A 10,104-nucleotide genomic window follows, 5' to 3' on the forward strand; every position below is an offset into this window, starting at 1 on the left:
CTGCAGGAAAACCTACTTTGGTATGGAAATGGCATTTTAGACACAACACCAAAGGTCCTAGCCAGGAAAGAAACAATTCATAAGCTGGGTTATTTTAAATCAAAATCTTCTGCTCCGCAGAAGAAGATAGGAAGAAATAAGAAGACCAGCTACAGACTGGGAGAAAATATTTGCAAAAACTTACCTGGAAAGAGCTATTCCCCAAATATAGAAAGAACTCTTAAAACTCAACAAGAAGAAAATGAACATCTCAAGTTTAAAAATGGGTCAGAGTGCCTAACAAATATCTTACCAAAGAATAAATACAGTGAAAAATAAGCCTATGAAAAGATGTTCTGTGCCAGATATCGTCAGACGACAGCGAGATTCCAGCCTCAGACCCACCGTGGGACAGCGCTGAATGCTGACATGGACCAGGAGAAACCCTCGTCCTAAAACCGTCGACCTCTGTGACAAAACATCTCACCCACTTTGGAAGACACTTGACTGCTTCTTCAAAACTACATCCATGCCTCCGTGTAATCAGTAATCGTGCTTCTTGGTACTCCAGAGTTGAAAATGTGTCCACACACAAGCAGCATGCGTGTGTCTGAGGGAGCTTGTTTCCTGATTGTCACGCCTGGGAGCACCGATGTATTTTTTCTGCAGGTGAATGGGCGTGGACACTGCAGTGCATCAGACAATAGAGCGTTACTCAGAGCTGCAAGGCGCAGAGCTGCCAGGCCAGGAAAACCCACGCAGAACCCTGCAACCCTCACTGGTGACAGAAGCCACTCTCAAGAGGCCAAGTGGTTCTGGTTCCAATTACATGATGTTGTAGAAAAGGCAAAATGACAGAGACAGTAAAAGGTGACACGTTGGGAAAGAGTATTCAACAGACAGAGCTTGGAGGATGCTTCCAGCTGTGAAAATATCCTACTGACACTGTAATGGTAGATCACGTCAATAAACACTTCCCCAATCTATGGCGACAACACCAAGAATGAACCCTGGGCTGGGGACGTAGCTTAGTATAGAGCATGATAATCTAGGTTCAAATCCTAGTATGTGGAGGAAGGGAGGAAGGAGGCAGAAAGACAAGACAGGAAAAATGAATCAACCCTAGTATAAACTCTGGATTTGGGGAGAAAAAAAGATATGAAACAACACAAAAGTATGAACCCTGGATTCCCCGATCCTGAGGTCACGCATTGCCCGGGCAGGGAGGTTGTTGGTACTGGGGGGCGGATCCTGCGGTGATACAGGATACATGGAAAATCTCTGTGTCTTTGATTCAACTTGTTCTGAGCCTAAAACTGCTTTTAAAAACTAGTCCTATTTTTAAAAGGAAAATGTCTCTAATGTCTTTGTGTAGCTTGACAGCACAGTAAGCATCCTGTGCCAGCTTTGCTACCTGCAGCTGGACCGACCTGAACCAAATGCAGCCGGCGAAGGCTGTGCCCTGCTGTGTGCCCAGAGCCCAGGGTGCATGGCCAGCAGTGAGGACACAGGCACCCACGGGTGCTGTTCTCTGAGCTGGTCCTTCCCTGGCCTTCCCAGACAATATCTAAACTGATTTGTAGCATGTTTGTTTTTTATTGTTGACCTTTCATGGTGGGCAACGGTTTATTGAAATCATAATGCTGAAACAGAATCCCTTTGTCTTTGAAGGCTGCATCTCAGATCTATGCTCCTTTTCAAAAAGCAAAAGGCTGCCCTGGGTGAAGAGGGGTGAGGATGGTGAGGCCGGTCACCAGACAGGTACTCAGGTTCTGGCCTACGCCTCTCACTACCCAAGGCCGCCTGGCCTTAGCTGACCTGCTGAAGGACAGGAGGACTGGGGAAAAGCTTCTCCACGGCATCCAAACCTACAGGAGACTCCCAGAGATTACTCAGGTGACTCTATTGCTGGTAGGAAAGCCCTCCTGGAAGCGCTAACCTTACATGAGACCCATCTTTCTTGAAAGCCAGGGGGTCACTTGGTGTACAATGAGAGACAGTGCCTGAGTCTTCAGTACCCCGAGACATGCAGATGGGGGACAAGAGGTCTTTTCTAGGAATTTTTATGAGATTAAGTGCAAGGAAAAGGAAAGAACACAAGGAAAGCGTTTGTCATCCTTCAGGACCACTTTAGATGGTTTAAGCATCCTTCTTTCATTTTAAGAATTTCCCATGACACCTGTCTTGCTTCCTCCGTGTTGTAGGCAGGTTCTGGTCTCCAGCAATCTCGGCCATTCAGCACCCTCTTGCACACTGTGCTATCTGCATGGGTGAGATTTGCACTTGAAGACAAGCAGCTGGATAAAGGGCATCATTTGGCCAACTTGGTGGTGTGGTGTCTGTTGAGGTGGGCGTGGCTCTGAGTATGACTTCCCACACCCCAGGCCCTATAGATGCAACCTTAGGGCTGCAATCCACCCTTCAATAATTTCATTTTTGACTTAATGTAGCCACAGAGTCCTGTTGTTTGCATGGCGAGAGGTTGGCTAATACAATACTGTTTCAGCAGGACTGTTCCACTGTGGATTTGCTTTGATTCTCCTAACACTCAGCTGACTGTTGAAATTCCTACCAGGCTTTTCAAAAATACTTCAGCCATCTATCTCTCTGTGGAGACAAGCCCATGGGCTCTGGGCATTGATGTGGTCCTTTTAAAAATTATAAATAATTCTCTCTGATACATTGCTTTCTGGGTTCAGAGGATTGATGCAACAGAGAAAGGACAAAAACCCCGCTTTTGAATGCTAAGTTGGATTGCCTGACCTACATTACAGACCGGTCTTCAGAAGTTTCCCATAACTTTAAGAGAAACAGGACTTGGGGCCAGAGATTCAGCTCAGCAGCATAAGTGCCTGCATGGCAAATGTGAAGCTGTGCATTTGATCCTTCGTACGAGAGAGAGAGAGAGAGAGATGGGACTTGGTGATGTTGGAATATGGAACAAGACAGCTGGTGCCACCAAGTTCTACCACAGCTGTGGTTTACAGCCCGGCAGCACACTGGGGTCACCTGAGAAATAGGTGCAAGGCCTAGGTCCCCTCTTAGGAACGCTGGTTTTAATCCTGGTCTGAAATGGGCTCTGGACATGGCTATTGTTCACAAGTTTGCCAGGTTAATCTGAGATCATGACTGAGACCTCGTGTGAGTGTGAATTTTGGTCACGGGCACTGCTGCCTTCTTTTATGACATGCTATGACACTTCACCACGGCCTTGTACAGAAGGGCTTCTGCTTGTGCAGTAGGCATTATGTGCATGAGAACACACATCTATAATGTGTTAGTTGCCACCTGGAATAGAAAAACCACCAGCCAGACCCACTCATTGGCATCCACCTGACCTAAGAGGCGAGGCTCCCTGATTATCCCCGGCACTTGCCTGGAGAGTGACTCCCTTGATGGCTGGATCTGCATGGCTTTGACAGTGCCCCCTGGGTGATATCTGCAGCCATTCCTTTGACACAGGGTGTTGAGAGATGAATGGGAGCATTAGCTGCAAAGGGATTGTATTCTGTGGGATGTGCTGGACTCCTCTTCATGAAGAGTGCATTAACATAGGGACACAGGCATGCGCACGCACGGCAGGAGGGACTTAAATCAGCTCTCGGTGTGCACTAGGGCAATAATGACTTATGAGGTCAACAGAGGGTATGCGGTGTGAGAGGTTCCTGGGGAACATGGGGTGGCCAGAACAGCGAGCAGATTTCCCAGGGATGAAAAACCACAGGGCGAGTGGCCCGGATGGGAGTCATTCCTGCAGGGAAGTGAGAGAAGTCAGGAGTCTCAAATCAGGTGGTAAAGGAACGTCAGGTCGGCAGAACAAACAGCTGTGACACAGGACCTGAAGCCAGTGAGACAGAGTGGGAAGTACGCCTCTGCACAGAGGGGAACAGAGGAAGGACTGTTGCACCTAACCAGGGACCCAGAGCTCCGCCACCTGGAATGAAGGTGTGGTCTGCCCAGCCCGTCCTGCGACCTGGGGCCTCCTCCGTGACAGCTGCTGACACCTCTTCTGAAACGCTGCACCCAGGCACGCTGTGCACTTGTCTGGGCTTTGTCTTCTTGCTGACCCCATGTGTTCTGCGTTCCTTTTTGGGTACACACCAGTCTGTCACTGCCCGTGCTGGAGAAGATCCAGAAATGACCAGCATGGGCAGGTGGCCACCTGAAGCTGCTTGAAGTTCAGTCTTTTGTGGAGGCTTGGGCCCCCGTGTATTCCTGTTTGCCATTTTAGACATCAGTAATGCAAAAGTGATTGTGAAAATGTGCGAGACAGATGAAGAAAGTTGTGAATTTTTATTAAAAGATTTAGAAGAAAGCCTGAGTCGGGCTTTTCCTGGTAAGAAAGAGACAACTTGGTGGAAAAACTGTTTGTGGAGGAATAGATAGATGAATGAAACAGAAGTGAAAATCTAGAAATGCACTCACGCGCATGTGGAAGTGTCGTGAAGGATAGATGTGGCATTTCTAATCTGTACCAAAAGATAGGTTCCCTAGGGTTCAGATGACCAGTTATCTAGCTGCGGAGCAGAAGTCAGGTCCTACCTTGAGCTGAGACCAGCCCTGGCTGCTGTCCCACAACACCTGCAAGGTCACTGTGTCCTGGGTCCACAAAGCACTGTGCTAAACCCACTGTAGGAAGCGGGGAGAAAAGATTATGGACATCTAGCGTGCGGGCTTCTGCTGCTTGGCTACCAAGAGTACCTTGGTTCACTGAGAGTGATCTAAAATAAAATACACTTGTCCAAAGGGACTGTCCAGCTTTCCTATGATGTGCATCTTTCGGTATTGGAAACACTGGTTTAGCTTATTTTAAGGCTTCTTCAATGATTTCTGAAAAAACAAAAATTGTATAGACCAGATGTCAACAAACGACCCACTCAGTGGTGCAGTCTGGGCCTCACCCCATCTTGGTTCAGCTGCTTTTGCTCCACCACAGCAGGATTTGGTAGTCACAAGGAAGACTCTAGAATCCATCAAGCCAAAAATTATCTGGTATCTGCCTTTTCCAGAAACAGTCTCCAGATGCCTGCTACAGAACAGATCTTCCAAGTGTTAGCTTGGAAAGAGCTGCGGGTCAGGAGGAAGTGCGGGAGAGATCTGGTTCCTAACCCACTGCCCAGGTGTGAGCCTGGGATGCAGACTGAGTCCCCACTGAGTCTGTCAAAGAGGGACCAGAATCAGGTTCTTCTGCCATGGAGCCTCTGTAACTCCAGAATGACTCTAGCAATTGAAAAAGTGTAAATCTACATGAGATGTATCACACACTGCTAGCTTTCCCTTTAAAGGGTGTATCTTCTTATTTTCCAAGAACAGAACTATTTTTGTGAGGCTTACTGTGAAGGAAAGAAAGATAAGAACTTGGAAGGCAGAAATCCTCAAATCTGCTGATGAAAAATAAAAGTGCACTTAAATGTTTTTCAAGGCTTTTATTTTAACTCTTCACACAAATCAGTAATTTGATTGTTTGCCAGGGAGAGACAATTGCGTATATTTGCATTTTTTCTGTGTGTGAGAATTTAATTTTTTACAACCTGCTGTGTTTTTCAGGCCCTTTAACTAATAGGCTTTTATCACCTTATGATTGCCTAATTTTCTCTTAATTGCTTTATGACAATACAATTTATTTTGATCACTCCCACCCTGCGGGTTTGCTTTCTAGTGAAGGACTTTATGAATTTTTGGGTGCCACTGTGTGTCAGCCTGGCTTTTCAACCCCTCTTCTTCCTTGCAAGTGGGGGAGAAATTGAAGGAAAGGAGCCCTGATGTGTCGCGCTCCCCTGTGTGGGGGACACCTGCATGCAATAGTGTGTTCCCCAGATGTGTGCGCACACCTGCCACGAGGCCTTCCTGGTGGCCTTTGTGTGGCTCTTGGACCACATCTCTCTGTCTGGACTGTACGATTTATAATTTGGATTAAATGGAGGAACTCACTGTTTTGGAAACAAGCTGAATAAATGGAGAAGTGATTTTTGAAACGTGTGAATTTTTTTTCTTCTTTGAATTCTACAGGCGAAGTTGATGACAAGCCTTCCGCACGTGTGAATGAGAGCCGAGGGGATTGCTGAGTGGTGGAGCCCCAGCTTCCATCCCGGATTTAATCAGAAGCGAAGCTCCATGCCCATGTCCAGACCGCACTGACCGGGGTTCCCCAGACAACACACAGCTAAGCTGAGGTTTGTGACCAGGACTTGTGATCCAAAGGTCTGCTCTCATAAGGGTCACGTGGCCTTTTCAAAAGCCTTTTCCCCTTTATTGGCCCCTCTCACCCTTTAGCAGCCTTGTGAAGGTGGCAGAGACCCCACATCATATTCTTAAAAACAAAAACAAAAACAGATGATGACTGAGGTACCAGAGTTCTGGTCCCTGACCTGACAGCCTACAGAGTAGGGCGAGCCTGGCGGAACACCTTGCCCTGGTGCTCTTTGGATAAATACGATTTTCATAGAACCCCAGAACCCAGCTGAAAGTCTCATAGAGAGCAGGCTTATGGTTGAATCCAAATTTCTCACTTCCCGAACCTGTGCTGGGCAGCAGAGCGGTGGCAGGAGGGCTTGTTTTGGTCCCACGACTAGTAATTAGCCCCGTGGCTTAGAGAGGTGACTTGGCCTCTTTAGATCTATGAAATATTGGAGTCAAAGGAGAGGGTTCTTGTGTTTCCTTCCAGGTCCAGGAAAGCTCCAGAGTGTAGCTGTGTGATCAATGACCAGGGCAGTGCGATCACAACCCAGACAGCCCCCACACCAAACCTCTGCTGGTCTAGGTCGTATCCTTAAACAGAGAGAACACAGGAAATAATTTTATTGCAATTTATTCATACTATGTCCCATTATTTATATTATTAATAACCTTAACTAGTAAACCCATTAAACCCACAATCGGAATGGTGCGTGGAGCCATCGGTTTTATTCTTGCAATTATCTAGAGAATCTGAATGATGTGAACAAATACTTCAGATAAATCAGGTCACACTGAAGCTTCATGCAAGGATAAAATGAGTCAACAGATGCCTTTTGCAAAATGAACAAGCGGCTTTAAGAGTTAAGGGATTATATTTAGTTTTGCTTTGAATGAACAGAATAGTGACTCAAATCCTGCCTTGTCATATCTGTAATGCATAACATGACACCAAAAACTCCTGTGTGCTTGATTATATTAGCACTTCCTGCATTCCTTGCCAGCACAAGGTGAAGATGATGGATCACGACCAGAGTAGCTGCTAACCATTTCCCGCACTCAGCAGCTAGCAGTCCCATTTAATCCCTGCGCCGGTCCCGTGGAGTCAGTTCTGTGACCCTCTTTCGTGTGGACGTGGTGGCTAGCGCTCCAAGCATGAGTTTTAAGGGAAGACAGAAAGCGCCCTGTTGGCCCACAGGTAGTAGGGCGAAGGCAGGAGCCAGCTAATGGCTTCAGGCCACAACAGCGCCTCCCCAGGGCAAGAGCTTGGATCCCCAGGACATGGTGTCACTGTGTAGGCACCACAGGACCAACGGTCACTCTTGACTACAGGAGGACACTGTCATACATAATGGACAAATAAAAGAAGGACTAGCACCCCTTAGGAAGCTATGGCAGTAGACATTTACTCAGACAGGACACGAGGTCTGAGGAAGCAAACCTGTGACCCACAGGGGACACATGAGACCCTGGAACTTGGGGAAGGGATTTGATCCTGCTTCCTTGCTGGCCAGCACTGGGGCTGGGGTTCGGACCCAGGCAGCCCTGTTAACCACCACTTCCTGTGGGCTCTCATCCCGAGAGGTTGCCCTTAACCGTAGGCCAGCCTTGCCAGGCCACCAAGCTATCAATCCATTTTATTAATACTTCAAATTATGATTTCAAAGCCCTGTTTACAAAACTGTCGGGTCACATAACTGATGAAATTGTGTCTGACTTCATCCAAGGCGACACCAGGCCAATCACTGCAGCTTTCACCACAGTGCAGCCCGGCTTAGAGGAAGGTTCGCACAGTCACATCACCGAGATGCTGCAGAGGCCATAAAGCCGTAGGAGTGCTGAAAAGTGGTGAGATGCCCACTTCCTGTGAAACACATATCCTTTAATACATTCTTACTTTATAAATCTGCGGTTGGAGAGCAGTGAAACACAATACCAAATACCACATTAAAACAACACCAAAATGACAGTGCTTGCTTCCTGGAAAAGAGTGGTGCTGTTATCAGCCAGAAATGATAAATAATGCAAAGCGAAAGCCTTGAGACGCTAGCCCTTCAGTCACAGGCACAGATCTGAGGCCAGGAGAGGCCCCCGGATGGCCCAGCGGAGCCGTGGGCTAATGAGCCTGGCTGGTGGCCACCGCTGTGGGCTCCACGGTCCCCAAACCCACAGCCACCACTGCGCCTTCTCTCCCCTCCTCAGGCAACCTTCAATTTCAGAAGGGCACAGAATCAAACAAAAAGCAATTAGTGTGGCAGAACCTTGAAAAGAAACCAATAGCCAGAATCTAGAGGGTTCCCCCACCCCCAGAAAACCAGGATTTCCTTATTTGCAGAGAAAAACAAGAAGAACAATTAAAAGTTTCAAATCATGTGTAATTACTTTCAAGTCGGCTTGGGTGAAACATAAATAAATTTCCTATCAGGGCCGTAGCCCTAGTCCGGTGCTGTTTGTTTGTTTTAGAGAACACCACTTTCATCTTTGTGGAGCATGTCATAAAAGCACATTTCAAAAAATTACCATCGGCACCCAGTTTCCTATTTGATTACACCCTGGCACCCAGCCCGAGCCCGGCTGCAGAGCCCTATCTCGGTCGCACCAAGATAATTGCGTGTACCAACCACCTCGCACAACTCCCACCCCCCCACCCACAAGCCTCAGATCTCAGAGGCCTCAGAAGAGCTCGAATTATGTAAGGAGGAAAGGTACTTTCCATTTCAGTTCACGCCAGGCAAATTCAGCAGGCCCCCCTGAATCAGCCACCCCAGCAGCCCTAGGAGGCTGAGACAGCGGCCACCAATTATGCTGAGAACTAAGCGCCGTAATTAACGAGATGCCCACTTTAAAACAAGTCCAAAATGTTGCTGGATAACAAAAAATAAAAAATAAAGTGAAACACAGCAATTATGATACACTGGGGTGCAGCAGATAGGTTTCTCCACCTACCATGGGTAGTTGTGTCCACAGGGCCCCGGGAAGGTCTTACTCTCCTGAAGAAGTCAGCTGCACACTTGAACCTTGGATATGACGTGTGCTGGTCTCACATCAATGGCAAATGGATTCCTAACAATAAAATTGGAGCAGGATATGGTGGTGTATACCTGTAATCCCTGCACTCGAAAGCCTGTGGCAGGAGGATTGCCAAGATTCAGGGCTGGCCTGGGCTCCATAGTGAGTTCAAGGCCAGCCCGAACTGCAGAGCAGGAGGCTGCTGTGGCCGTGCCTGATTTCCTTCGGGGCAGCTTCCATGCGAGTGAGTGTACGGCTGCTTGTCGGATCTTCCCTACATGGTCTGCTGTGCCTTTGCTGCCAGTCTCTGGATTTCCATACATTTCTGTTTTCCTGTTTCGGAAGGAACCAGTGTGAGATGCCCTGCCTCTCCATAAAGGACCAGACCCCTGTCCCCCTCCGACAGCCTTCCAGAGCATGCGTAATCGGCCCTGGCACACAGGCAGCCTGCAGTGTTTGTTTGTCTCTGTCCCTGGCAGGAGAGAGGAGAGGGGAGTATAGGCTGTCTCAGATCCTTTTAGAAGCTTCTGCCAGGATCGGGGTGGTGTGCAAGGGGAAGGGAACAAAACAGATTTTCAGACAGTCTAGAAAGGAAGACCTTGCGACCTGCGTCTGCCTCTCCACCTTCAAGCCTTGACCCGCCCTCCTCCTGTGCTTCACAAGGCTGACAGCCCTGGCACAGCAGTGTCACAGCCCTGTCTGCATCACCCACATAGCAAGCCTTGAGGCCAGTGTCTCCTCCATGGCCTGCTCAGCAGGGACACAGGCGAACTCATGGGGGACATGGTGGTGACGACAGTGACCAACATCCGTGCTGCCCCTGTCCCCGCCCCACCCCCGGGCCTGAGGGCACCATGTGGTGTTCCCAGGGGGTGCCGAGCCTTCAGGGACATAGGAGCATGAAAACAAAGGCTGAAAGTGGTGAGCCCGAAGGGCTGACCG

General features: G+C 48.3%; 1 long non-coding RNA gene across 1 annotated transcript; it reads right to left on the reverse strand.

Annotated features, from left to right (window-relative positions):
• Positions 1–5,390: 5,390 nt before the first annotated feature.
• On the reverse strand, positions 5,391–9,525 carry LOC134470377 (uncharacterized). Its single transcript, XR_010039228.1, has 2 exons — positions 9,100–9,525; positions 5,391–6,747 (listed from the first exon to the last, which is right to left on the reverse strand). It is a non-coding gene; the product is annotated as an uncharacterized LOC134470377 (long non-coding RNA).
• Between the last annotated feature and the right edge of the window lie 579 nt (positions 9,526–10,104).

This window comes from Cavia porcellus, unplaced genomic scaffold (assembly GCF_034190915.1).
Source record: "Cavia porcellus strain 051 isolate PalLab524CR breed Dunkin Hartley unplaced genomic scaffold, mCavPor4.1 scaffold_14, whole genome shotgun sequence".
In the NCBI taxonomy this organism is placed as follows: Eukaryota; Metazoa; Chordata; class Mammalia; order Rodentia; family Caviidae; genus Cavia; species Cavia porcellus.